Source organism: Bos indicus, chromosome 7 (genome assembly GCF_029378745.1).
Source record: "Bos indicus isolate NIAB-ARS_2022 breed Sahiwal x Tharparkar chromosome 7, NIAB-ARS_B.indTharparkar_mat_pri_1.0, whole genome shotgun sequence".
In the NCBI taxonomy this organism is placed as follows: domain Eukaryota; kingdom Metazoa; phylum Chordata; class Mammalia; order Artiodactyla; family Bovidae; genus Bos; species Bos indicus.
The window spans coordinates 42037693-42043692 of record NC_091766.1 but is presented as its reverse complement, the minus strand read 5'-3'; positions in this window follow the sequence as shown (position 1 = coordinate 42043692).

Below are 6000 nucleotides of genomic sequence, written 5' to 3'. Positions count from 1 at the left end.
CTTGACTGTATTTTTATGTTTGTGTTAGATAGTATTCTAATTTCCTTCTTTTACATATAGCTATCCAATTTTACCAGCACCACTTATTGAAGAGGCTGTCTTTTCTTCATTGTATATTCTTGCTTCATATGTCACCAATTAGGTGACCATAGGTGCATGAGTTTATATCTGGGCTTTATAAACTATCCCATTAATCTATATTCCTATTTTTGTGCTAGTACCATAGTATAGTGTTATTGTAGTTTTGTATTATACTCAAGTCAGGGAGCGTGATTCTTCCAGCTTTGTTTTTCTTCATCAAGATTGCTTTGATGATTTCCAGATATTTTGTGTTTCCATTAAAAAATTTTAATTTTTTTTGTTATAATTCTTGAAAGTTCTAATTCTTGAAACTGCTAATATGGTAGGGAGTGCATTGAAAAAATACATTTCTTTGAGTATACAGTCACTTTCATAATATTAATTCTTCCAATCTAAGAATGTGGTGTATATTTCCATCTGTTTTTGTTGTCTTTGATTTCTTTCATGGCTATCTTATAGTTTTCTGTATACGAGTCTTTTGTCTCCTTAGGTATGTTTATTCCTAGGTATTTTATTCTTTTTGCTGCAATGGTAAATGGCATTGTTTCCTTAATTTCTTTTCCCCATCTTTTGTAGTTAATGTATAGGAATGCAAGAGATTTTTATGAATTGTATTTGTGTTATGCAAATTTACCAAATTCATTGGTGTGCTCTATTATTATTCTGATGACATCTTTTGTATTTTCTATGTATAATATCATGTCATCTGCAGACTGTAAAGGTTTACTTCTCCTTTCACAATTTGAATTCCTTTGATTTTTTTTTCTTCTGTGATTGTTGGGTTTAGAACTTTAAAACTATTTAATAAGAATAAGTTTAATAAGAATGTTTAATAAGTTTAATAAGAATGTTGAGAGTGGGTATCTTTGTCTTGTTTCTAATCTTAGAGGAAATGCTTTCAGTTTTTCATTGTTGAGAATGGCTTGCTGTGGGTTAGTCATATATGGCCTTTATTATGTTGAGATAGGTTCCCTCTATGCTCACTTCGTGGAGTTTTTATATATATCATTAATCAGTATTGGTTATTTTCAAAAGCTTTCTGTGGGTATTGAGATAATGATACAGTTTTTAGTCTTCAATTTTTAAAATGGTATAGCACATTGGTTGATTTGCATAAAGAATCCTTGCATCCCTGATATAAATCCTACTTGATCATGGTGTATGATTCTTTTAATTGAATATTGCAATTTTTAAACTGCTAGTTCAATTTCTTGAGTCACATTTGAGCCAATAGTCTTACAATTTTTAAAATTAAGGATAGAGTCCCGTTCTAGATTATGAAAGGTAAGAAGCTCCATAACTGATTGAGTTCTGTTCAGTTTCAGAGTCACTGCACGCCAAATTAGAGACACTTTCAGAGAAAATAAAGGACATAGTAGCTAAGGCACATGGAAATATGAAGTGAAGTATAATATAGTGTTGCTGTTGCTTAGTTGCTATGTCCTGTTCCACTCTCTTGAGACTCCATGAACTATATAGTCCACCAAGCTCCTCTGTCCATGGGATTTCCCAAGCAAGAATACTGGAGTGGGTTGCCATTTTATTCTCCAGGGGATCTTCCCAATCCAAGAATTAAATTCATGTCTTCTGCATTGGCAAATGAGTTCTTTACCATTGAGCCATCTGGGAAGACCATAAAATAGTGTACTTAGGTAAAAAAAAAATTGTGAGATTTCAGGAAATCTAAAGTCTGAATTACGTAGAGATTAAAAATAGGAATCAGACATCTTTGATACTAATTTTGTTTGCACTTTTAAACACATTTCCACAAAAAGTCAAACACAGCATTTAGAGCACACACATTTTGTTTCACCTTTTCTCTTCTTCAACATATTCTGCTCCACCAGAGAGTCTGAGCCACACAAGCTAAAAGAAGCTGATTTTACCATTCCAAGGCCAGGGAAATCAGGCTTAATTTCAGGAGATAGAGTGAAACAGTTATAGCATCAGTTTCTTTGTGTTAGGGAATTCAGACAAATTTCTGTTATTTACTACTTTGCATTATTAAATAAGCACAAAAACTAACAAGACTTGCAAAGTCAAAATGACTTTTCAATTTTCTTATTTATTCTTATTACCCATATCTGTTATCCCAGTACCCTGAACACTACTCTTTTGAAAAGACTTTCTCAGAACTATCATTTTTTTGTTGTTGTTTTTCCATTTGTTTTTGACAGTTATATTGTAACTTTCCACTCATGGTACACATGGGAATTGAACATGTTTGCCATTTATGCATGACAGCTATCAAAAAGCAAATCTAGTTTTTCCATAAAGGTAAAGAATCAGACTCAACTGAGCGACTTTGACTCACTCACTCATTGTGTGTATGTGCTCAGCCACTAAATCGTGGACAACTCATTGTGACCCCATAGACTATAGTCTGCCAGTGTCCTCTGTTCATGGGATTTCCCAGGTAGCAGTACTAGAGTGGATCCAGGGGATCTTCCCGACCTGGGTTTCAAACCCATGTCTCCTGCATTGGCAGGTGAGTTCTTTACCACACAGCCACAGGAAAGCCCTGGTGGTACTGTAGATTCTTTTTTAAGTTCAGATGGGTATTTTCCAGTTTTAAATCACATTTTCTTATTCGATATTTGTTTAGAAGTTCTCTCACTTTCTCTTTGTAAAAACAATTCTGAAATTCAGAAAGGCAGTGTCAGACAGAACATACACATCAGAATCAGAACTTGACCCAGAACTGTTTTAAAATGTTTCTGAGATTGCAAATACCTCAATGAAAGCATATTGGAACTATCAAAGTGGGCTTATCAGTTTTCATAGTTGAAAAATAAATGTATTTGTCTAAAATACAGGCTATGACCTGGTCAATTTCAAGGACAGTGTTTAAGATCCTCCATTGTCCCTTATGGTCTCCCCACCACTCCTGTATAAAGGTTGCACACTGTTTTTCCCAGAACACTTTCACTTTATGGTTCCAGGTTAGAGTTTCACAAGAACAAGAATCTCATTCAAATTAGGAAAATAAAACTTAGGTGGGGAGCATTATTTCTTGGGGTCTGACATATGGCTCATGAGAGAGTGGAACTTTCCCTGATGTGGTAGTTTCAAAGACATTTCTATGATTTAGTCTCACCCTGTGTATCCAATGTAGGCAGCTTCAGATAATTCCATGGTTCCTACTTCTTCACTCTAGCAAGTGTGTTAAACTCAAGGAGTGACTTAGTATTTTTCCAAAACTCCATGTGAAGGATGACAGATCTCCTTCCCTCACCCTCCACGATGTTTATTTAAGTCCTATTTGTATATAAAAGTTTTCAGTCTTGTAGCACTGCTAGTAGCTTTGTTCTCCTCACAAATTCAAACTGATATAGTTTATATACATCCCATAAACTATAACCTTTAAAGACACCTTTTCCCAATGTTATTTTTCATGATATAATTTTATTTTTGAAAGAATGCAATTGATTAGAAAAAATTAGAAGTCTAAAGATAAGAAAATTATTTTGCTGTAGTCTTTGAATGCAATATATTACATATCAGTTAAGGTGGCAGTTGGAAATACTGAAAACAAACTGTTAATAAGGTCATTCAGAAAATTTTCAAATTGTTGGTTATCAGTTCAGTTCAGTTCAGTTGCTCAGTTGTGTCCGACTCTTTGCAACCCCATGAATCGCAACACGCCAGGCCTCCCTGTCCATCACCAGCTCCTGGAGTACACTCAGACTCACATCCATCGAGTCAGTGATGCCATCCCGTCATCTCATCTTCTATCGTCCCCTTCTCCTCCTGCCCTCAATCCCTCCCAGCATCAGAGTATTTTCCAACGAGTCAACTCTTGGCATGAGGTGGCCAAAGTACTGGAGTTTCAGCTTTAGCATCATTCCTTCCAAAGAAATCCCAGGGCTGATCTCCTTCAGAATGGACTGGTTGGATCTCCTTGCAGTCCAAGGGACTCTCAAGAGTCTTCTCCAACAACACAGTTCAAAAGCATCAATACTTCGGCGCTCAGCCTTCTTCACAGTCCAACTCTCACATCCATACATGACCACAGGACAAACCATAGCCTTGACTAGACAGACCTTTGTTGGCAAAGTGATGTCTCTGCTTTTCAATATGCTATCTATGTTGGTCATAACTTTCCTTTCAAGGAGTAAGCGTCTTTTAATTGTTGGTTATAAGATATGATATTTCCATACCTTTCTGTTGAGAATGTGCAGTTTCTCTTATTAATAGGTATGTTTGTGTCTATCCCTTGACCTTCTCTAGTTTATAATCACTCTAATTCTGGAGAGAATATTGTAAAATTAATATTTATTCATTAATATACTTAGTATAAATTTAATTTTATATTGAATTATATATAATTCATTGTATATTATCTAATATACATACATAATATAATACTTATATGCATGTATATATGTGTACATGTCTATGCCTAAGAATCAGAAGACGATTGCTTCTTGGGAGGAAAGCTATGACAAACCTAGACAGTGTGTTGAAAAGCAGAGACGTTACTCTGCCAACAAAGGTCCATATAGTCAAGACTATTGTTTTCCCAGTGGCCATGTACAGTTGTGAGAGCTGGACCATAAAGAAGGCAGACACCAAAGAATTGATACCTTGAAGCTGTGTTGCTGGAGAAGACTCCTGGAAGTCCCTTGAACAGCAAGGAGATCAAACTAGTCAATCTTAAGGGAAATCAACCCTGAATACTTGTTGGACAGACTGATGTTGAAGTTGAAGCTCCAGTATTTTGGTTATCTGATGTGAAAGGCCAACTCTTTGGAAAAGTCCCTGATGCTGGGAAAGATTGCAGGCAGAAGGAGAAGAGGGCATTAGAAGATGGGATGGCTGGATGGCATCACTGATGCAATGTACATGAACTTGGGCAACCTTTGGGAGAAGTTGAGGGACAGGGAGGCTTGGCGTGCTGCAGTCCATGGGGTCTCAGAGTCGGACACTACTGAGTGACTGAACAACAGCATATTATACATACATATTATATTATTTAATAAAATTTATTGTATGTTATCATTTTATATTATTTAAAATATCTTGTCATCAATTTATGATGGCAAGGTATTTTAAAATATATTTTGTATCTAATATATAAATATATTTTGTTTATTTTAGTATATTTAGTTTAATTTAATATTTTTAAATTAATTTAATTTAATATATAAAATATATATTCTTATAGTCTCCCTATTCATTCCAGTGTAAGGCATACTTAATTTGGTGTTGACAGCTTCCTGATATCTCCACTGACTTTTATACTCATGTCTGTTCATGTGCTGGTCCTCTCTTTGAAATGTTCTTTTGTCTCTTTACATATGTACAATCTTCAGTTTAGGATCACTGCTCAAATCTAGGATTTGCATCTAGATGCTGCAGGGCTCTCTGGGTGGAGTCATCTCATAGTTCTTATGACTGGGAACTCATGTCTGCACAGATCTCTCCTCCACTAGCAAATAAACTCCTTGAGATAAGGGCTCATGTTCTGGCCAATGCTGTGTCTCTCATAAACTGAAGCACATCTATAACATAGCAAGTAATTCATAAAAGTTTAATAAATGATTGAATAATCCAAGAGTCTAGGAAGATTTGCTGTTTCAAAGAGTTTGAGGGACTTGCTTGGTGGTCCAGTGGTTAAAAATCCACCTTCCACTGCAGGGGATGCAGGTTCGATCCCCGCTCCAAGAAGATCCCATGTGTCTCAGGGCAGCTAAAGCCATGGGCCACAACTACTGAGCCACAGCTCTAAAGGCCAATACTGCAACTACTAAAGCCCATGCATCCTAGAGCCCATGTTTCACAAGAGAAGCCATTGCAGTGAGAAGCCCTTGCACCACAACGAGAGAGTAGCCTCTTCTTGATGCAACTAGAGAAAGATCTCAAGCAGCAATGAACACTCAGCGCAGCCAATAAATACATAAATAAAAACAAATAAGA